Genomic DNA, 24,796 nt, shown 5'->3' with positions numbered 1-24,796 from the left:
CACCACCTGGCAGTGAGCCATCAAAGTGAAGCCCCTGGGCTGCTTTTAAAATGGTGATGCTGACTCACTATCTGGCACAATAAAATGTTGCTTTTTTTTTATCATCATCAAGATTTTCATCAAGGACAGTACCATAATATTTCAAAACTGACCTTATACTTTTGAGGATAGAAATGGTCTTACTGCACAACAATCAGAAACTAACAACACAAAATGAAATCAGCCTACCAAAAGAGAAAATGAGTGATTCCACCTTAAGTGCCGTATTTCTCCCAGTTCAAGTCGATCTTTACTCCCTCATTTTCAATCCCCATATTAGGAGGGTCAATTTATTACCACATACTGTAGCTCAAAACAGACCACTTTTCTCTACATAAGTGTTTGAATAACAACTTGAATATGAAATATGTAATATCATGTAATTTACAAGGTTTAAAATGATTTTAAATACCTCTTACACAATATATTATGCATTCTTTTTTAGTGTTTGCACAGAACATCGCAAAAGTGCACTTTCGTCGCCTAACTGTCTTTTTGTTGTCAACAATGAGGCTGTGTGGATATTTTTTTTCCAGCGGACTGATGCATTATGAAAAGGAAAACACGACCTTCAGCCTTGAGCCGTGTGCTTGAACGTGGGGGAGAAACAGTGAAAGGCAACCTTTCACACTCTGATCTCACAACAGTCATCCCTTGGGGAAAGACCATCCCAAGTAAGATGATTGACAAATCATCTCCGAAGAGGTGCATTTCAAACAAATTGAACAGGTCCAAATATGACTACTCGTGGAAGAGTAATGAGGATAACTGAACAAATGCAGGAAGGAAAGGACGTCCGGGAGTTAAATGGGCGGAGCTATTTGGTGTGTCAGATATTTGTGATGGCTTTTAGGGCTTTTTGACAAATTAGTATTTGGATCTGTCAGAGAAACAATGCTTTGAAACTTCAAATCATTTTATTGTTGCAGAAGTAGTTTCAGCCTTTGCGTCTATGCACACATTGACTCACAGTCTTGCCCCCAATAACAACAATGCCTCTAAAAGTTGTGTAGTTTTGTCATTTTAATGTGTTTTCATTGAACAGCCATGATCTATGTAACCACTTAATTCACAGGTCCTCTTATACTTGAGTTTTTGTAAAAATCACCTAAAATCACCTAAATTGGAGTAAAAAATGGAGGGGTAACTTATAAGCAAGGTCAACTTTTACTCTGAGAAATACCATATTTTGAAAATATGTTCCTACATTTTAATAAATAGTATGTCTTTTCTTTTGCATTCAATAGAAAGTCCAACATTAGCAACAATAAAGATATTACTATGATTTATGGCTAAGATTCACATAGTGCTCAATTCTTCAACACTCAATCAGCCTCTTTTGACTATCAGTGCAGGAGTTTCCCTGGCATCCCCTCTTGTTGTTGTACACAAAACTTAACTCTGAACTCTAAATGCTGCCGTAAATCAATGCAGCCAGGTTAGAAGATTAAATCGCTAATAAGATTAAGCTGGCGTAAGGTTCAACTTTAGAGTAAGTACACCTCCATGAATAATCTTACTTACACACACAGAAACACTAAAATATATGCTCTTTCTTCACCCACAATACTAAACTGACTTTCATATATATATATATATATATATATATATATATATATATATATATATATATATATATATATATATATATATATATATATATATATATATATATATATATGTGAAAGTCTGCATTTTCATTTGTCTACATACAATCTAGTTTCTTTCTAGGATTCCTTGTAGTTTTTCTATTGAATGTTAAAGAGGAAAAGAAAACACTTTATTCCCGGAGTAAAGGAGATAAAATATACATTTTTGAGAATTACGCTGTGCGTTTTAATAGTATTATCAGAATATACCAAGAATCCCAACACATTTTACATCACATAGCCTGTTATGAGGGGTTTGTCCAGACTTGTGAAAATGCAATTTTTTTAAACTGTTATGATGAAAATCGGCACAGCTTGGCAAGGTCTGCTATAAGCAGAGCCAAAAGCTTTCAAAAATGTAACATTTTTGGTGGCAGCACTTCATACACTTTTTAACAGTCTATAGATGTGTGCATGAAGCACATGTAGAGAACATGTGGAAAAACTATTACCCCTAGAATTCACGTCAATAACTTCACACAAATATTTGGATTTCTGCATGTTATCAAGAGCTATTGCTTAAAACACTTTTAGTTCATGCTCTGTTGAAAGTGGGGTACTTTCAAGTCATGAAGTAAAAAACTCAGCGTGGTGGTCAGATTGTTTCACCCTGAGAGAAATTTTGATCCAACTCAGGCTTTTAGAATTTTTTGACGTGTACTCAAAGGAAAAGCATATAAGATACAAAAACAAAAAAAAACAAAATCCACAAGGAGGCTAAAATTTGCATAGATTGTCCTGCCGTTCCTTCTAAATGCTTGCAAACGGGATGTCGAGAAGTACACCCTGCAAATGTCAAATTTAACCCATGTAAGGCTCATTTACTGCCTTTAAAATTTGAGATATTGTCAATTTTGGACAAATAGAAAACCCAATGTTTTATTATGGATTCCCCCTAATTTTTGCAATTACTTCTTTCAACGGAAACTTACGAACAGGGTGCAATAGACATTTTTGTGTTGAGACCCCATAACTACCGAGGGGCCCTAGCGAACGAATTATGACTTTTGCAAGCCTTTTAATGACTTCATCGAGTGACTTTGCCTGACTCCAATCATGCAAAGTTTTGCTATGCATTGTGGGACTTAGTAGTTGACAAAAGGTTTAGATCCAAAAACTAAATGTTGCAGGAAAAGTTTTATTTTGCCACAGGGAGGCGTTTTTTTTTCCATATAATTCATAACATTATAAATAATAAATAAATACACAAATAATAAATAAATAATAAATAAATACACAAATTTATATTTGATGATGTTATGACCCTTTCAAAGCCAGCCCACGTTTGGTGATAATAAAGCCAAGTTAGTCAAAAATTTCCGGACACCCAAATTAACCACAGTGTTAATTACCATTCAGTAAAATGCAGTTGCAGGTGTTATCAGTAAGTCCTTCATTGTCATTGATGGCTATAAATATCAAAGATTTATTTATTGTTTTTTTTTTTTACTCAGCTGGTTACTTTACTATTCTACTTGCATTACTTGTTGCTGCCATATGTCAGTGATTCGAATAAAACGGTATTACTTGCAGTAAATAACTGACTTAGTCTAGTATTTCAAGGAAGAGCATTTAACTCATCCACTGCCATTGATGGCAATCAATGTTAAAGCTCTAGTTTTACTGGACGGGCAATGAAAGCAGTAAAGATGAAAAGAAGTGAAGCAACTCTGAACCTGTTCATTCGTTTGGTGAAGAAAATATTGAGGGAAACGCATCACGAACAACTTCATTCTCTACATCTGTTTTCTAGGTCGATCAGGTGTATTTGAATGATCCTAAAAAAGATTGTCTTATCTTGATTGTATCTTTCGCTTATGTTATTGTGTGTTTAGGATCTGCAAGTGCCTTTTCATGTGGAGTGAGTCAGCAGGATGGCAGCAATCAAGCCGTCCTGACAGTCAAATCGACTGCTCATTAAAGTGGACAAATATCCCCCAAGGACACATACACAACACAACTCCAAAGTAGCTTGTAAGTTTTTTTTTTTTTTCCTTATATGTAATCTGGTCCTTTGTAAACATTGGTATGAATAGCAATATTTTGTGGCATACTCAAGGACTAACATTTCTCTTACTGAAGGTTTGAACATAGTGTCGACAATAACATTTTCAAACACCTGCATTTGAACTCACTTTCTGAATACACTCATAAAGCAAAGTTTATGGAAGCTAATTAGATGTTTTTATTTAAAATACGGGAGGATAACAACTTGAAGAACTTTAAAACGATTTGGTCTGATGGAAAATTACGATAAATTCAATCAACCCATCAAATCACTAAGATATTTATTTCAAGTCATATCCTTTGAGGCCATGGCACTATAACTGATTCAAAAGTAAACACAGCTTTATGGTTATTATTTTACTATAAGCATGCACAATGTTGCATCAACTGTATTTTTGTAGTCTCTGTTATTTGGTTGTTGTTTTAGTCTCAGGCTCAAAATGGTAATTTAGGGTTTTATGACATTAAAATGATTGATTGTAATGCAATATTGGACATAACAGAGTGAATCAAAAACTTTATGCGACAATGCAATTTAAATTATTATGCTTTTGACTATAACGATCCATTAGAGTACTGTATGAATTAATGCAGCAGCTTTTTTGGCTAAGAACAGCAGAGACTTGAAAAACAAGTGAGCGTAATTGTTTGACATACGTGCTGACGTGATTTGATACGTGATTTGGCCATTTTTTTTAAATTTTTTTTTGCTTAGACGTGTGAGTGTAATTTAAGATACGAAACAGTATGGTGCCGCCAATTAACCCAGTTTAGTTCATTTCATATTGTGCAGCAGTTTGGCAAATATTGAACTGGTCATCACAAAAGAGGCTTCAAGATGTTGATTCCGCTCATCAAAAAAGTTGCATGTTTTATACATATTTTAAAACATTATCAGGCTGCTTAGTCTCCTTGGGTTGACAAATAATGCAAAATGTCATTGGCGTGCAAACTGTTCACATTGATGTTTGACATTTTAAAGCAACTGATATTTGCTCAAAAACAGTTTGGACACTTGTGGACAAATAAAATGACATTACTCACAGGCATATATAGCTCCTCTAAAAAAAAAAAAAAGCATGCCTGCATTAGTCAAGGCCAAGGCAGGCACACCCGTAGTAGGAACACAATAAATTGTAATTCGTAAAAAAATTAATCATGATGCACAAATATCTTCTTTACATTAAATGATCTTATTACACTTGTGATTTTATAAAGTACAATATAACAGCACACTTTTTTTCTTCATTAAAAAAAGTAATATCTTCTCGGAGGGCGGCTGGATAAATTATATTTCCATTTCAATTGGGAATTAGAATTTCAGATAAAACTGTTTTGAATTAGAAACATGGAGTGGAATGGGGGAAAAACATATGTCAAGGTGCAATTATGTTAACTATGTTTGGGGTATTTGAACCCTCATTAGTCTAAAAGCACACAACCCATCATGACAAAATACCCATTTAGAACAAATGCAGGACTGTTCCAAAAGACACATTTCCAATTAAAGCTCCTGTAATGTGTAACCCATGAAAAGGCTCTAACGCTTTCTTTTAAATGGCAACTGCCTGCAGCCATGGTGATATGTTCCACGTTAAGCTGTAAAAGACTAAGATTCATTGTCCAATATTAAGGAGTAAAAAAATAAATAAAAACTTGCTGGGATTAACTCCTTGTTAATTATAGTTAGCTAACAAGGAGGCTATGATTGATACGTCATTGATGTCTGTAAACTAACAAATATGATTCAAAATTATTTTAAAGAAGACTGGCAGCATAGCAGCAAACAATGCGATGTAACACAGCTTGCAGTTGCTTTGTGGGTTTAATCCGTGTGAGCAGATGGTATGTGCTAACAAGCTAGGCTAAATGTAGCTACTTTTGGCATAGACCACCACTGAGCTCAGATTTACTGAATCCAGGCCTCTTAATTAAATGTAACATTTAATCTTCCCACTGTGCAATCCCTCAAAAATATCAACACTGATGACCTCCCTGTCCTTATAATTAGAGTCTGAGACTGACATAAACAGTTACCCCACCTTGTCTCACCTTGAGAGAATATTTGTACTGCATTTCTCCAAGTACAAGTAAACCTCGCAAGGTCTGATGCTTGCGATGGTCCAATTCATATTTTAAGTACAGTGGGCCCCCGTGTTACGAACTTAATCCGTTCAGCGGCTTTGCTCGTAACTCGAATCGCTCGTATGACGGGCAATCCAAACCTATGTTAATTAGTGAATGTGTGCAATGCGTGCAAAAACCTTAGGTAAAAACATCACGACTTTATACACATATTAAAAATTACTAACATAATCTACTGTACAGTTAAATTAAATAAAATAATTATACAAAGGAAAAATGACATTTACCTTTGGGGCGACGTGACTTGAGCTGGTGGTGGGTGGAGGCAGAGGGGAGCAGAGACAAACCGCAGAATTTATTTATTTATTTTCTTAAACGAGAACTTTTGTCAAACGAGAACATATCACCAGTGATTTCCTTCTTTTTAATCCATTATAGAAGAAGCCTCTCCATTTTGTTGTTGACCGAGGTCTGTCCCCTGGCAAGGAAAGTCTTGCCCTTAGAAGGTTGCCGAGCGTTTGCGGCCATACTCACTAGCAAGGTTAACTATGCGTGCGCCTCCTTCATATTTTTTTTATTATCTCCTGCTACGCGTCTATTGTCATCATCCTCTTACTTCTTCCTTTACCACCACTTGCAATTTTAGAAGCCATGTCTAATAGATAAAGTTTCCAAAGTCTTCACAACACACCGATCAGCTGTGCCATCAAGCTAGATGAAGGCATTCGGCCAATAGCATATCGGCATTTCTGTGATTGACGTGACGCCGGCCAATAGCATATCCGCATTTCCGTGACTGTGACTGTGACCTTAATCGACCAATAGCATATCGGCATCTCCGTGACTGAGACCGTGACTATGACCTTAATCGACCAATAGCATATCGGCATCTCCGTGACTGAGACCGTGACTGAGACGGTGACTGTGACCTTATAAGACCATTAGCATATCGGTGCTTCCATGACATGTGAGGATAGTTACTTTTATTGATGCAGCAAAGCAAAAAAAATAGTGCGGACACACTGACTGGCATGTTGGATTGTTCGTAAGACAAAAGGTTTGTGCGTAAGAGGGGGACAAAAAACGCTGCGGTCCACGTTCGTAAGATGAAATATTCATAAAACAGGGAGTTCGTAAATCGGGGGCTCACTGCACTGTAATTCAGTGTGTCTCACCTTGAGAGTATGATGTGTGCTCTTTTTTTACTACAATTTGAGTAAATTATAAGTCTACCCCTGACTTTAGTGGTTATATAGTTCATGGCTGTCCTATTATAACGCATGGTGTGTGTGCTTAAAATGATGAAATGCCAATACTTTTAGATGCATTTCTTCATCGTATATCGAAAAACATACTGTTTTAGTTGGGGGGAACAAGTGCGAGCCAATGCTGAAACTCATGTTGCAATATGATTATAGCTGAATATTAATATCCAGTATTTGCGAAAAGACCTAAAGTCATCATCAATACCTGTAAAGCCAAATAGCTCCTCCCACTGTTCCACAAGTTGTCATTTTCGGACTTGTCCGATTTGTTTAAAATGGAGGTCTTCGGAGATGATTTGCTGATCATCTTACTTGAGATGTTCGTTACCCAAGTGACGACTGTTGTGTGATCAGAGCGTGGAAGGTTGCCCTAGGCTCTTTCTCCACCCACCTGCTGACATCCATGCTGGCTTGTTCAAGGACACGTCTAAGGCCTTAAGGAGACAAGGCAAACTGTTTTTTTCCTTTTCATAATGCATCAATGTTAAAAAATTATCCATGCAACCTCATTGACAACATAGAGGCAATTCTGTAACCCTTGACGAAAGTACTTTTTTGTGACGTTCTTGCAATGGATCCATACTATACCGAATTAGAGGTATTGTATATACAGTGATCCCTCCTACTTCGCGGTCTTAGATATCGCGGTCTCAGTACTTCGCGTTTTTTTTCCAGGAAAAATAAAAAATATTTCAAAATAAAAAATCTTTCTTTTTTTTAAAGTAACAAGTATTGGAATAGCGCTCATACAATTATCTGATATCATACTATAATACCATCGGAACAATGTGTCATGTTTCAATGTTTCTAATTAACATATTTATTATTTTGATTGAAATATTTATTTTATTTCTAACACCTGGCCCGATAAAACACTTGCCCTTACTGTGTGGCAGCCACAACCGTTTCATATCATCTTGAAGGCAGTGTTATTATTAAATATTTCCACGTATCCTCTGCAATACGTTCACATCATAGTCATTGCTTTTTGGTGCATTAAGGGTGTTTCTATCACTATTGGAAATGCGCTGTATGAGTGGTCATTGAACGCACCTTGAGTCGACCAATGAGCACAAGTGAATACCGTGCTTGTTTTCTTTTGCTTATTCACTGAGCTATTGATTGCACATTGAAGCACATTTTGTTGAGTGCATGTTGTGCATCAACAGAGAAAACCACAACCGGAATCCGTTCCCCATCATTTCTGCATTGGAGGGAAATCCGGGAATTAGCCCTTAAGTGCAGGTATCCGTCACTTCACAGTTCCTAAGTAGCAGGTACCGCTTGGTTTGGAGGCTCCGGCATAAAATACTTTTTCGTTTTATCAAAAGAAGAAAAGTGCTATATAGAAAGGCCTATAAAAGCTTGGGAACACTGATTTTGAATTTAGGAATCTAAACCTTGTGAAGATTGTCAGCTCAAACTATAGTTGAAAAACTATAAAGTTCATAATAGCACATTGTTAAAAATGAACAGAGCTGTGAATTAGATAAGGAAAATAAACATTTAATTAAATTTTGAAAAGTACAAGGATTGTCAGAAAATGTCCATGAATGGTGTTACAAAAAATATGCTGTATGGTAAATCTCACCGAGGAACTAACGACAACCAATATTTGTTGGAAAATCTGTTTTCATTTAAATTATTGAACCAAATAAGAATATGAATGCTAAAATGATCAAAACATAAACTAATTGCTTAGGAATAAAACTAGCATATAAGAACATATGCAAAATTTAATTCAATACATTGCAGCATGAAATACATTCTGGGAAGCGAGTGGAATTACTATAGATATGAACATGAGCTTCACGTGCCAACAACGTTAAAACTATGACAGGAAACGTGTTGATACGTTCCATGTTCGATTATGTTTTTTTTTTCCTAAAAACTAAAATATCAAAGATCCATGTTCTATATTAATAGCACACATTTTGGCGTGTGGTTCTAAAATAATGTTAAAGTGGTTAAACACCATAAATACCATTCAGATCCACTGATTATTATTTTGTGGCATTACTAAAATAAAAATGATAAAGCTGGTCCTGGACTATTGCACAATACTGTGTATCTAATTTGAAAGCATAACATGTGATGCATGAATTCCCATTTTGTTATGTGTTTCGAATTCAAATCCTAATTTGGTGTTCTGATGTGTCTGAGTGACTAATTAAAACGGATAATCTGATCCCTTTAAATGCACCAGACATATTTCCTTGCCTATAGCTATGAACTCAATGTCATTTCTGGCACTAGAAATAGGTTTTTGGTGTCCATTGCAAGCAATATTGCCTCTGAATTTTGATGCATCTGAGCATTCACATATACTACCTAAGCAGGCTTTGGACCATTGTGAGCAATATCAGACTGCACAGACAACATCAGACAAGCACACATCGCATCACTCACATTTTGTCAATAACAAACAAAGAAGGAGTGGGCTCTGAGTATGTTTACCTTGAGTATCCAAGGGGCTAGCTACGGCCATGGACTGAGCCAGCCAAAGTGTGCTCATTCACGGCTTGTGCATTGATAACGCAAGGCAGCTAAGAGATGCAAAAACTCATGCGAACAGCACGACTTGATGATGTCCATCAAAACTTAACTGGTAATGTGCTCCTACTAATCATCATGGCACTTATTGCCTGCCATTTATGAGGGAATCGGTGAGGTGAGAAGTCTCATCCAGCACGAAATTGTAACAATGCATCTCCAATTGACATGCTGCCAAACACATCACAATGATTTTTGTTCACTTTTGATCCATTTCACCTTGGATTTTTTTTTTTTAAACCTGTCCAATAAGTGTTACAAACATATTAGTTAGCCCATATTGAGCAGGTCACCATGGTAATAAACAATCCACAAATCAATAGAACTCATAATTAACATACGCATATAACCCTCTGCATGTTGCTACATCATCGTATCACTAAAAAGCAGCAGCACATAAGACGAGAAAATGGAAATTTAACTTTAGTGGGCATCTTCGGTGGAGCGACGATAGAATGTAAATTTAGCTTTAGTGGGCATCTTCGGTGGAGCGCAGGGTCTGTGTGACAATGCTTACACTACATTGTGCACATTTCAGTCTGAATTTTTCAACCACAACCACATTTTTCTTCACACTCTGTCAACCACTTGTGCCAAGTAAACTTTATTTTTGTATGAGGTGAATATGAAAATACAAAACACTACATACAAATAATACATACACATATAATGTAGTGTTTTATTTTTTATTATTTTTATGTGCTGTATACATTTCCTATGTGCTGTATACATTTCGTATGTGCTGAGAGGGTGAGAGCAGTGTGCAATTGGACGTGTGCAACTTAGAGGGAACATTGGTTGGAAGTCTCTTTAAGTATCGAGTGAGCACAGCGAATGTTCACAGAACCCATAAGCAATGACACCTGAAAAAAACTGTATATATATATATATATATATATATATATATATATATATATATATATATATATATATATATATATATGGACACACACGCACACACACACACACAGGATGCTTTTTTTTTTAATCAAAACAACTTCTGTTATTAGAGTAAGAATATTTTTCATTATATAGACCTGCAACCAGGGCTAGCTAGCACGTTCCTTTGAATTTGCCACTGAATGACCCGTCTTCTTGAACATCATTTAACGAGTTACCTACATGAGTTACCTAATTTAACAAAGTGATCAATGAATGTCCAAAACACCGATAATGTGACACTTTAGCACAACATTAAGCAGAAATAAAATAGACGAACAGCAGTACCAACCTACCATGCCGCCACAACTGTGAAATGCATATTGTGCAAACAAGCTGTCCCTCACGTCATTGCAGGCACATCATGTCATCTTATTCATCATGAGTTCCAGGGTATCTTTCTTTTCTCATATTCAATCTATGCAATCAAGCAAGATGTTTACAATGATGAGCGGCCACCTCGCCACCCACCATGGAAAGAGTCAAAGTTTAAAACAAAAAAGTAAACGTTTTAAAATGCCTTTTGATTAAACACGTACCGTATTTTATGCACTATAAGGCGCACTGGATTATAAGGCGCACCCCCAATTAATTACATATTTTAGAACTTTTTCCATATATAAGGCGCACCACATTTTAAGGCACAACAGTAGAAGCAGTCAAACTTTATTAGTATATTACAAACCAGCTTTCTGACAACTCCATTCACTCCCAAATTGAATAAACAACTGTCTTATGTTTTATTTAGTATTTCAGTGACGGTTTATCTTTTAACAGCAATCACAATCACAATATAGCAATGCTCAAAGTAATAACAATAATAACTCAAATAATAACTCTAAACTCTCAATAGCATAATAACTCAATGTCAATCTGATCAACCTTGTTCAACTGTAAACACACAAAAGAAACAGGTAAATGTTACATTATCAGTTTATTTCCCGTCTACGAATCCCAATCTCAACATTGATCCATATTTAAGGCACACCGAATTATAAGGCGCACCATCCGCTTTTTGAAAAAAAGTTAAGGCTTTTAGGTTTAAGTTAACCCTTATAGTGCGGCAACTACGGTAATTTAAAAATGTATTGTAAATAAGAAAAGAAAAAATAATAAAGGTTTGATAGATCCTCACTGTCATCAATCATGATGATTATCTACTATCGGTGGCACATCATGTTGACAATTTAGTCTGCTATATACAAATTTCCTCTTGTATGCCCATTTATTTGAGATGCTATGTAAATAAAAATGAGGAATGAAATATGAAGTCTGAAATTGAAAAGATCACGTCTCTTCATTGCAAATCGAGTCACCCTGTGCCTTAATGCAAGCTGCATATTTGGAGGGACGTCGTTGCAATATTGATGCTTTTCTTACCAAGTAAATAAAAATCCAAACCATGTGTTAATCCCTTTAAATGTCATCACGAAGAATTTTCTTTATGTTCTGCGCACCACTTGGCTACGTCAAATGGCAAATCATGTTTTGACACAAAAATCTTAAATCAAATTTGCCTTTGTGTGTTGACATTAAAAACCACACACACTAACATTAGAACAAGCAAACCTTGGCAGATGACGCCTCAGGAATGAATTGCGAGCCTAATGGAAAAGTGGTTGTTGGGTTTGGGGCAAAGAATCATTTTTGACCAAGTTCATCTGTTGAGATGTTAAACTCAGATTTGAAAGTGTTCAAATCTCAGATGTTGTCCTTACCTGCTATTGGAATTTCCTCTAAAGTGGTCATTTAAAACTCCCTGGAAGTTTTGGGTCAATATCTTTTTCCGAAGGTACAAGTTGCTATGGATGTTTGAAAATGTCCCAAACTTTAAACGTGTTTTATATTATATATCGTTTTAAAGGGAATTTTATGTAAAATTAGAATTGTCTCCATTTTCATTTTTTGCCAACGTAAGCCTGGTTTTGTGAACCGCATCTCATATACACATCTCACCAGCTTTCTTTCTCAATGTTCTATGGTCTCTCTTGTTCAGCTCTTCGTCTCCCAGCAGCAGAATAAATTGAATTAGAGCTCCACCATCCACTCTGCAGGAACCTGCAACCCTCTGTCAGATAGTTAAAGAGAGAGTGAAAGAAAGCTGCTGCTGAAAGCTGAGATAAACACAGGGCAAGACGAAAGCAGCTGTAATAAAAATCCCGCTCCCCCTATAAAAACAAGTCTTAACAGCTTCTATTTCCTTGTACCATATGCCTGATACAGTGGACATGTTTGTCTTTCCTCAGGTGAGCCGTTGCTATATTGCAGACAAAAAAAGAGATGATGTGCAATTATTGAAAAGAAAGAGGTCTGCAGCAAACAGAGAAAAAAAAATGTATGTCATTACATTAACCCCTTGGGGAAATTTTGACCCAACTTTTTGATGTGTGATAGCAAGGGAAAAGCATCAAAAAAAAAAAAAAAGACTCGGAGGCTAAAATATTGCATGGATTGTCAAAACGTCAGCTTTCAATATGCCGTCCTGCTGTACCTTCTAAATGAGTGCAAACAGCAGGTCGAGAGGCACACCCTGCAGATGTTAAATTTAGACCAAATTTACTTCCATTAAAAATTGGAAATATTGTCAATTTAAGTCATACTGAAAATCTGATGTTTTATCATGCATCTCCCCCAATTTTTGCATTAATAATTTTAACCCTGGAGAACCCAAGAACCATTTTCTTCTAACAAAATATCATTAGAAACTCTCCAGGGTTTTAATGGTAACTCAGGAACAGGTTGCAATAGATGTTTTTGTGTTGAAACTTTTATGTGTTGAGATTTGCAAATGTTTCAATGACTTCATTGATTGGCTTAGCCTGACTCCCCTAATTGAAAGTTCTTGCTATGCATTGTGGGACTTTTACTTGACAAAAGCTTTTGGTCCAAGAAACTAATTGTTGCAGGAAATGTTTTATTTTACTGCAGGGAAGCTTTTTATTTCATGCAACGCATTACATTATATCTGCATATTACCATATCTCGGGACTCCCAGGGGTTAACAGTTAGCACAATAAAAAAAACCAAAATCATGTTACAATTAATACTCTCTTTAGCTTCTAATATCCATGATAAAATAACACTGTTGTAACAACCAAAACTTTGCTTGTCTCCAACACAAAAATCTGTCAGCCCTGACATACCACTTCAACATAATTTCTCAACACCAATTACTATTTTCTTGATGGAATTTGGCAACTAAGATAATTTTGATGATCTGTGTTTTTCCTTTAGGTTTGCATTTTGGTTTTGTTTCATATTGTGTCCTGTATTTTTGTTGTTACGTCATTGCAGTGCTTCACAAATAGTGGGGCGGGCTTCCCTGGTGGGTGCGAGGTGATGCCAGGGAGGGTGCAGATGACCCCAGGGAAAAGGCTTTGTTTTTGTCATTTAAAGTGTAATGAAATAAAATAAGAATTAAATGCATGATTTAATTAAATAAAATAAGAATTTCAAGTTGATTGATATTGTTTTTTTCTTTTGTTTATGTTAAAAAGGATACAGGTTTAGGTATACTAATAGAATTTTTATTATAGTCAGTGCGGAGAGTGGGCGGGTCCCGAAAAGTTTTCTCTTTCCAAGTGTGTGCTTGGCAAAATATAATTGAGAAGCGCTGGGTTATTGTCTTCAAGAGTGCTTGTCTACTTGGTCCTAGTATTGGGTTAAAATGTGCCCATAAATCTGAGTGAAAATAAACCTCTTTATTCGTGTATTTCATTGTTTCGTAAAACTTGCAATTCCAAGTTCATTTATCATGCAGCTAGTGGAATAGTAAAGTCCTCTATTTTTGCATATAAATAGGACACTTCAGCCCAACAGAAAAGAAGTGAAAGTTATCATTTCTTTAGGTGCTCAGTCACACTGTCTTCCTAATATCAGAGAACATTTGCATAATGCTTTCTTATCAGTAGGCCATTATCACCATTAGGAGTGGTTCATGTGTATACATTTACCACCTTTATCTTTCAATACAAGATATTTTACGTGGACAAACAAATATGATTAGAGTATGGTAAATACATGAAAAAATAGCAATTGAAAGTTTTAAGGAGATAGTTGAAATAAAAATAAAAAAATAGCAAAGTAAATATAGTACAGCAATTAAATATATTGTGTGTAAAATGAATCACTTGACTGTCTATTGTTACTTTGTTTGTTTCCACATGAAGCACATATATGTTCAAGTTTACAAGAATTGCATAGTTTAACATTTTAATTAGCCCCATCATAGTATAGAGCCAGAGTGGCATTATTTTGGAAAAGATCAATCATTTCTTTTGTCAGATCACACAGACAACATTGTCATAAATGTCAAATTTATGACAAAAACAGGTTTTATTCATAGTGGGTAAAGTTCTGTCTGGTGGGAAGGTTCCGTTCAGTTTCACAGATCACACCCAAGTTTCATTACACCAGACTGTTTTTTAAGCAAGGGGTTCTCAATATTTTTGGAGTCAGTGACACATTTTAAAAAGCATATTTTCCAAGGACCCCCATGGCAAATGTTTCCGGAAACAAAACAAACAAAAACATTTTTTTTAACCCTTTCACTCCTTTTGGGACAGTTCATCCCATAGTTTTTGAAAAAATGTCAGTGGGTATATGAATAGTTGCAACAAGATGAAATGGCATCCCAGTGCTTCATTACACACCTACCTACAGATTCTCGTGGCATTTAGCAACTTTTCCATACATAACAAATCAGTGCGGGGCCCACTGTCAACAAGATAGATTACGTTGTCCAATTTCTCGTGAAATTGGAACTAGTACTGCGGAAATATATTGGTATGTGCTATATATGTGTGTTACTATAGATAATGGCGATTACTATGTATCGTGGGCTTTTGGTGATCATTTTCACTTCTCTGGCACTTTTTTTTTAACAAGTATTGTAGTGTATGGCATACATTCCCAGTGGTTTTTCTTGGTGGAAATGGAAGTGGTAATTTTTTACACAAAAAGTACCCTCATGAGCAAACAGTTGTAGACACAAAACACATTTTGATCAAGTTCAAAACTTGTGTATTTTTAAAAATATATTAAAGTGGTTAAATTGATTGCCCTATTATAGAGGACAGGTGATAAACTTAGGGCCCAGGGGCCAGATCCGGACCATCACACCATTTCACGTGGCCTGTGAAATGCTGATTTGTTCTCCAGTTTCATGCTAAAATACCAAACTTGCAAGTTGTCTTCAACTTTAAAATTTTGGGGGGAGAACAACAATTTGTTATTACAGGCCTCTGATTTCAAAACTCCGTTAGTGTGTGACAAACTTTAACATTTTGTTTGACTTCACAGTCATTGAAATCTGATAGAAACTATACCTGCAACGTTGCCCATGGTAGAAATGAGTTTGACACCCCTGTATAGAGTCAGAATCAAATGAAAAACACAACTATATCTATTTTTTATTAATAACCCAAATAATTTTGTGGACCTCCTGCACTCAGGACACGGACCCCGGGGGTCACTTTGAGAACCACTGCTTTAAGCCACTTGAAAATAACTTCTTTGCCATAATGAAGACAAAAGACCTGAAAAAAAAAAGCTGCACAAAATGTCACAATCCAAATTAATTCAAGGACAGATGGCAAATAAAGTAAATGACATCTATCAGTCTCGGAAGAGTTACAAAGTCATTCCTAACACTTTTATGACCCCAGCAAATTATGGATAGCTATTAGCCACAAATAGAGAAAATGTGCAACTGCGGTGAACAGCGGGTTGACAAATATTATCCCAAGAGCACAGCAATAACTCAAACAAGATGTCACAAAATGCACCTAGGGCAAACATTAAAAAAAAGAACCCTCAGTGTTCATGACTCAACAACAAAAAGACTGGGAAGAATTCAAGGTAGTTGTGGAAACCAGTGCTGACCCAAAGGAACGTAAAGGCTTGTCATACTTTTGCAAAATAAAATAGAGGTGAATGATCCTCAACTTTTGAAAGAACAGTATATGGACTGATGAGACAGAAGTTCAAATTCTTGTGAGGTGTTTTTCCTGTTACAACTGGCGCCAATGTATCACAGGGTTTCTGTATCCAATGTAGTATTGTGATTGTAGGGCTGCTTAGTTACTTTAGAATCGGGAAAACCTGCGGTGGTGGAACCAAGATTTAATTTTTTTCTTCTAGAAAATATTAGATAAGAGTTACAGTATGCCATGAATTTTAGTGTTTTGCTAACTCTAGTGTTTATTTGAAGAGTAAAACATTAAAGTGTTTTGCAGCACTTGCATGCACTTTTGAGGTGTCCTAACAAAGCCATTTAGGACAGTTTTTTTTATTTTTTTTTATTTTCAACCACTCAAAATGTTCAATACCATCAGATCTAGCCATGCATTTTTAGTTTCAAGCCAAAACAAACAAACAAACAAAAAAGGATAACCCGGTATGGACAAAATTAGCAAAATTTTGACCAGAGCAGTTTTTGAAAAAATTGGCTCTCAGCAAAGTTGCTGCAGAAAGTGCACACAGCTTTGAGGTGTCATAACAAAGCCAGTTATTAATATTCTTTTCTACTTACAACTACTTAAAGCTTCAAATCTATTCATGCCTATTTACAAATTCAAAACAAAACAAAAAAAAAAAGATTTATGGGCCACAAAAGTAGTACTGTACTGTATTATGACCATAACATTTAATGTCCCGTATTGTACATAAGCATTGAAAATGTTATACAAAAACGTCAGTGGTGTTTGTTTATGTTGTTTATCCATGTCATCCATGTGGCTCAGTTTGTTATAATTAATTACTATATATATATATATATATATATATATATATATATATATATATATATATATATATATATATATATATATATATATATATATGTTCAAATCCACCTGGCTCCTGCCTTCCTGTGTGGTTTGCATGATGTCCCCGAACCCATGTGGGTTCTCTCCGGCTTCCTTTCATACTCCAAAAACATGTATGGCAGGTGTATTGGACATTCTAGATTATCCTTAGGTGTGAATGGTTGTTTTTCTCTGTGTGCCCTCTTTTGAGGATAAGTGGCTATAAAATAGGATAAATGGATATATTGGAATTGTTTTCATAAAACCAGGCTTATGCTGCGAAAATTCGTTTTTTGGGTTCCTGAAGAGAATATATATTTTTGACAGAGGTGTCCATTTTGTTATTTTTACAAAAACAACATACTAAAGGTCTCAGCTTTCATTCCCCGGCAGCCAAAATCTTCAACTTGTATCAAAGTGTATAAAAATAAGAGATTAGTAGACAATGCAACAACATACTTAAGGTCTCGGCTTTCATTCTCCGGCAGTCAAAATCTTCAAATTGTATCAAAGTGTATAAAAATAAGAGATTAGTAGACAATGCACACCCTCAAAAGGTGAATAAGCCGTAACTTTAAACGTGTTTTTCTCAAAACAAGAAATTTCAACTTGGCAACATTAAAATTGTAACTGTGTCAACTGTTGAACTACCTCCATGCATTATATTTAATTTTAAAGAGAACTGAGTGTAAAATTAACACACAGTATACCAATGATTTCATATACATTTTTAATTTTTCGGTGAAATAATAATAAAAAATAATATTAACTTTGTGAAAATGTGTCTATTATAACATCATATCGTCACATATACAGTATATAGTATGCATGTATGTATATATGTGGCTAGATAGATAGATAGATAGATAGATAGATAGATAGATAGATAGATAGATAGATAGATAGATAGATAGATAGATAGATAGATAGATAGATAGATAAAATCGGACATGCGCGCGCGCACACGCACAAGCACGTAGAGAGGCCCAACGTAAAAAAAAAGGTTCACTTGAAACACTTATGTTCATACTGTTTTGTGGTTGGTGTTGGTGCTGCTCATATTTTTTTTTTTTTTTTGCTTCACTTTACCTTTCTTTTGATTTCTGAGTGCACACAACAACCGACGCACAGTCTTTGCCCGCCCCTCTCCGGTTAGAGGCAGGTACAAAAATGTGACGCACAACATAAGGAGCGGGTTTAGTCTTATTTCCTGAAGGATTGTCTCAGCAGATATTGGCTGCATTAACCGCGCACACGGCTGTGCATTTGAGTCTTTCTCTCTCACACACGCGCGCGCTCACACAGTTCTTTCACGCGCGCGTCGTTGGCTCACCCCCGGCAGCTGGTGGAATTTAGCCTGAGCGCACTGACATCCGGCCAAGGATTACGCGCGCGCACGTCACCGCGCACGCACACGCACCCTGCACCTGTGTAACTTGCACCGGACTCGCACTGTGACCTTGGAACGTACTCTTATTCTATAGTAAGTCACGCACCCCACCCTACCCGACGCCCTTGCTGGTCCCATGGTGCACACCCAACATATGAAGGAACTCCTCAGCCCCAGTGAGCAACCATTCCATTACTGAAAATCTGCACTCAAATTCAAACGGAGGATGAGGGAGGGTTGCATCCTCGCACAATGCAAAAAAAAAAAAGCACATTTACATGATATGAACTAAAAACTTTACCTTCTTAGGTGGATGTATAGCCTTCTTTCGATGGCCAAGCGTCAAGGCTCAGTTATCTCTTCAAATCCCATTGTTACAATTCAGTCACTGTCGTAACTCCACGATGTAGATTCCAAATGATAAAGGCCATTAATGTTTGCGCAGGGGGGGGAATGTGTGAATATCCCTGGAGGTGAATGTAAATCCTGCACCGGTTTAGACTTGAGTCTTCCAGAGGGGTGCGTCCATTCTGCATTCACACAGCGATCGACGGCGCCCTTCTCGCCTTCGTCTCTTCTGCTCTCTCTCCCGTTTTTTCTCTCCGTCTTTCATTCCTCCATCCGCAATGTTAGCAAAGAATCCCATCCGTGAGAACTTGACGCGGAGCCACTTGAGCCGTTGCCCATCTCCTCCCTTTACCCTTGCTTCTTCCACTCCGTCCCACCAGTGCTTGTTTTTTTTTCCTCGCTATCTTCGCGCAGGTGACCCAAGAATTCCTCTACTCTCCTCCAACATCCCAAGAAAGACGCATTCCAAACGCAGCTCAGGTGTGCCGTTAAAATGTTACGTACTGCGGTGCGCAGGAATAAGTAAAATGTTCAACCTTTTAACAAAACATTTTAATTCACTTTATAGAAGAAAACCGCTCTCTCCTTTTCTCGCTCATCGTAGCTCTGAATCTGTTAATTTAACACGGTGTCCGCCGTAGTCCTAAGAAATCAAATAAAATGAAATAAACTAGCGTGGAAAAAACTGTTGGCCTGATAAAGGTTAGAACAAAGTTCGGGTTAGGGTTTTACCGACCTCAGGCAATTTAATAAGAGTAACGCGAGTGATCCTCGCTCCGTTTCTCTTGCACAGTTAATCCAGACAGTACATTCGGTAACGACAAATAAATTCACGACATTCAGGGAAGCCAACTTCCGGCTGTTTTGTCTTCAAAATAAAATATCTGACGGAACATCCAAATTATATTGACGGAAACCACAACTGAATTAGAATAATAATGATTATTGGGTTAATGATTGATTAATTATTCTTTAATTCATTCGTTGGAGAGAGCGAGTGAGATACAGGGGTGGGGTGAAGGGACTGGAATCATCAACTAGCCAACCAATTAGGTCACTATCAGGGACAACCTGCTCCTACTCAAATTTATTAATAAAAAAAAAATCTGATTCAGTACCAAATCAGACATTTGGAGGTGAATTCAAATTCAAAAGGTCCCAAACACATTGATGCAGTGCTTCTCAATTATGTTTTGCAAAGCCGCCCCTAGAAAAGACAAAACATTTCAACTCCCCCCAACACACATACACACTTGCCATGCCTACCATAAATAAGATTACTGTCTATAAAAAAAAACGGTATCCTTTGAACAGTGACACTAGGAAAAAGCAACAAAAACACTTTCAACAAATGTTAAGTCCATTTTTTTTACAGTACTTATACAGGTTTGTCTAAGCAAATAAACATCAAAGTGTCTGAAAAAAAATCGATGCCAATACATATTTTATCACAATTACACTTCACAGGCCAAAAACAAATCCTCCCTGGGGTCACCTGCACCCACCATCCCCTCCAGCATTGCATATCCATCCACAGCACAACGGACATCGGATTGCGAACGTCTGTGTCTTGTTGAGCTTGACACGTGAATCACAATGATACTCTCTGGCTTGGAATTTGGTTATACAGTACTTTGACTTAAATCTGAGGACCCGTCCCACTTACTGTATTTATGAAACACAGTATCAAGAAATTCAAGTTATTAACTCTCGATAATTAATCTGTAATAATCTGTAAGGGTATGAAAGCAGAGCTAACTAATGCAGACAATGGTTATGAGGACTAATGTTAAACGTAGTTTACACTTTATAGTAGATTCAAATATTTGACATGTTACATTTTTTAAGGGATTATTTTTTCACCAGACCCCAAACTGCCATGCATCTCTATTTTAAACCTGTTAACTCAGTTTAACCTCAGTTTAATCTTATTTTAGGCAGCATATGCAACTCAATAAATATATGAATATGAAAAATGTTGTCATGTTCAGTCAGGATTTTGTTCTTTTGGGTTTCTGTTGTAGTGGGGTTTTATTTATGTTTCTAGTTCAGGTCACTGTTCCCCTTGCATCTGCCTGGGTCAGTGTCTTGCTGTCATTCTGTCCAAGTCCACCAGCTCCCCTGAGTCGTTCCTACCTTCCTGTCTCCATTCTCTGCAGCCTCTTGTGAGTTTGTTTCAGTTTAGAGTTTTTTGTTGTTACTTTGTATTATTTTTGTTCCTGTTGATCCCACCTCAGTTTTCATTAAAGCTTCTTTGTTTGAGGCACATCCATCTCAGTTTCTTACATTTTTTGGGGTCCCACACCATCCGCCTCTTCACCCGCCATGCCCAAATGTGACACATTTTCAGACAAGGCACATTGAAAGTGAAAGACATGTATGACTTGAATCTTTACTACAAAGCAGTGCAAATCAAGAGATAAACCTAAATTAGCCTGTTTAAACAGCCACTTTACTATTACCTCTGTTACTGATTTAAAAGACCACTGAGGAATAATTATCTTCAATTGTCTAAGCATACAGTATTTTTTATTGTTTAAGCAAACGAGCATTTTTTTATGCTTGTACCTGTGAGTTGCTGGTGATTGCAGCTGTTATTTTGATTGTAGTTACATTATTAAGACCTAGAAGGTGACCCCCCACCCCCGTATTTTTTTTAATTGCAAGTGGAAAGTGGTAGTTTTGCAATTTTAATGGAGTGTTAGTTTTGCATACATTATATTTATTATCATTCTTTTTTCCATCCATCCATTTTCTATAGCCGCTTATCCCCAGAGGGGTCGCAGGCTTGCTGGCGCCTATCTCAGCTGGCTTCTGGCAGTAGGCGGGGGACACCCTGAACTGGTTGCCAGCCAATCACAGGGCACACAGAGAGGAACGACCAATCACGCGCCCAATCACACCTAAGGACAATTTAGTACGTCCAATTCATCTGCCATGCATGTTTTTGGTGAGTGGGAGGAAGCCGAAGTGCCCGGAGAGAACCCACGCGGGCTCGGGGAGAACATGAAAACTCCACACAGGAAGGCCGGAGCCAAGTGAATTTGAACCGGGACCTTTGAACTGTGAGGCGGACGTGCTATTCACTGAGCCACTGAGCCGGTCTCATTCTTTTTTATGGTTGTTAATATTTACTGTGTGTGTGACGTATTAAAAACAGACCTAAGTAACAGAAGAAATATAAATTGTTGACTATAAATGTATACACAGTGTTATCAGTCTTCGAGAGCTGCTTACAAAGCGGTGTGCCCATGTGCTAATTCGTTCCCACATTTGTAATAACCTAGGTATGCCCCTTGTTTACCTAATACTGTACATCAATCAAAATGTGTGGGGGAAATAAGTTTAAAACCATACTAATAAATGAAGATAAATCTAATTTTGTAACATTTCTTGAGCCACTTTTTACATATAAATAGCCTAATCAGTTCCAAGCCCCCCCCCCCCCCCCCCCTATGCTAAAACTATAAAACTATAAAACTATAAAATTGCATGAAAAATAGTAAATAGAATTACAGTGGTGCATTATATTCAATACATATCATGTAAAGAAAAATAATAATTAAAAAAAAAAAAGGTCCCAAACCCTTTAAATTAATCATATTAATTGCAGCAGTTGACAATATGAATGCAGTTCACTTGTTTATCTTGAGATAGGGCTGGTGTGTTAGTGATGAGTGCAGCGAGAGACACCTTTTTAGAATGTTTAATTTGCATGTTTTCATTTTACGTTTCCAGTGATCCAGGAATCATTTACAAATCCACAGGAACAATAACATTAATTTTTGGATTATTTTGAGCGTAGTAGTTTAAGTTCAGTTTGGGGTCATGCAAAGTGCTTCCTGTGTGTTGTCAATGCTAAATTGCTTATGGCATGCTAACAACGCAACAAAGTGGAACATTACATCTGTGTTTTTATTTTTGCTGTGTTTTGCTGCTGTCGCTGCTGTCGCTGTTTTAGCCTTAGCCGGAGAGACGAACGATATTTTTCTTTTATATTTTTCTATTTTTACCACCACCCGTCGGACCTGTGTTCGGTGTTGTTTTTCTTCTTTTTCCTTCATTTTTGAGGACTGTTTCCATTCTTCGATAGCTAGTGATTCGCCGTTTCTCTGAACAGCGCCTAGCTCCGTTCGTCCTCGTGCAGCTCTGCTAGCGTAAGTATTTCGCTCGGCTGTACTAAGGTAAGCATGGCTCCGTGCACCTCCACCTCTTCTGTCACCTGCGACACCTGTGTTATTCTCATGGAGAGGCTTTCTCTCCTAGAGGGCCGTGTCCGTCAGCTAGAGCAGGGTAGTCTGATAATCGTAGATCAGACGGACACATCTGATAATGACAATGCGGGCCGTAGCCCTCCCGCAATGCCGCTAGCGTCGGCTAGTGCGGGTCGTAGCCTACACGCTAGTCCGGCTAGCATTAGCCCTAAGAAGCCTGCTAGCCGCGGTGAGCCTGTTCGGACGCATAATCGCTTTAGCCCCCTCGCTAGGCAAACTCCTCCTCAGTCTACTGGCTCCCGCACATTAGTTATAGGGGACTCCATCACCCGTAACATCAAGCTTAAAAAGCCAGCCACCGTAATGTGTATTCCTGGGGCCAGAGCACCCGACATTGAAGCTAACCTTAGGGAGCTGACACGCAAGAGGGCTAGACACCAGACTAGTGCAAACAACACTAGCTACTCGGACATAGTGATACACGTCGGCTCCAACGATACTAGAATGAGGCAGTCTGAGATTACAAAGAAGAACATAGCTAGGACTTGTAATCTCGCTAGAAAGATGAGTCGGCATCGAGTTATTGTCTCTGGCCCTCTGCCTGCGAGAGGCAATGATGAGAGGTTTAGCAGATTATTCTCGTTTAACCGGTGGATGGCTGGTTTCTGTAAAGAGCAGGGTTTCCAGTTTGTAGATAATTGGCCCTCTTTCTGGGGCCGGCCCGACCTGCTGAGGACAGATGGCCTTCACCCTAACTGGAAAGGCGCTGTCACTCTTTCTAGAAACATAGATTACTGTTTGAGCCTTCCATGACTTCCCACATTAGAGCATGTCGGGTCGCAGGCGAGTAGCGAGCCTGCTAGAACGGGTGTGGAGTCGTTAAGGCTAGAGTTAACCGGCACTAGGCTGGACTGTTACAACACACATAGCATACTTAGTCTAGGTCACTGCAATCCACACACTGTTTCAATACCTAATGCTGAATGCCCCAATGATAAGATTTCTGCTGAGGTGGTGTTGATTAAGGAAAACAGCCCTGCCTCTTTAATCAGTAAGACTAGTGACAAAGTGCCTAGGCGAAATATTAATATCAATATGCGCGCTGTAGTCGTCGACAATCGAATTCCTACTTTACTAACATCGCGATGAGGTTTTAATTACTCAAAATATAGAGCAAGCCCCAGCCATAAAAATCTTGTTGGTATTAGTACTACCAACACGAGGACTCAGAATAGTCCGGGAAAAATGTCCCAGTTTAAATTCGGCTTCATAAATATTAGGTCACTCGCTTCAAAAGCCCTTCTTGTAAATGATCTTATTACAGATCAAAATCTTAACGTGCTTGGTCTCTGCGAAACCTGGCTAAAACCAAATGAATTCTTACCATTAAATGAGGCCTCACCCGCAAACTTTGTGGGCTCACATGTTGCCCGTCCTTGTAAAAAAGGGGGGGGTGTCGCCCTAATTTCGGAATCTGATCTTAGGCTTAGCACGAGCACGA

The 24,796-nt window shown here is 37.5% G+C and overlaps 1 protein-coding gene across 3 annotated transcripts in view; it reads right to left on the bottom strand.

Annotated features, from left to right (window-relative positions):
* Positions 1–19,877, bottom strand: part of lrfn5a (leucine rich repeat and fibronectin type III domain containing 5a) — a 161,653-nt gene extending 141,776 nt beyond the window's left edge. For 2 of the 3 annotated variants that reach the window (XM_088433379.1, XM_088433377.1), the window contains exon 1: positions 19,035–19,877. The gene's annotated coding sequence lies outside the window, so the exon portion shown is untranslated. The remainder of the gene's footprint in view (positions 1–19,034) is intronic. The other variant, XM_088433378.1, reaches the window with a different exon arrangement.
* Between the last annotated feature and the right edge of the window lie 4,919 nt (positions 19,878–24,796).

Source organism: Hippichthys cyanospilos, chromosome 14, assembly GCF_059441005.1.
Source record: "Hippichthys cyanospilos isolate Australia breed blue-spotted pipefish chromosome 14, RoL_Hcya_1.0, whole genome shotgun sequence".
In the NCBI taxonomy this organism is placed as follows: domain Eukaryota; kingdom Metazoa; phylum Chordata; class Actinopteri; order Syngnathiformes; family Syngnathidae; genus Hippichthys; species Hippichthys cyanospilos.
Note: the sequence above shows the minus strand (reverse complement) of the source record. Positions and strands in the feature narration are given on the sequence as shown.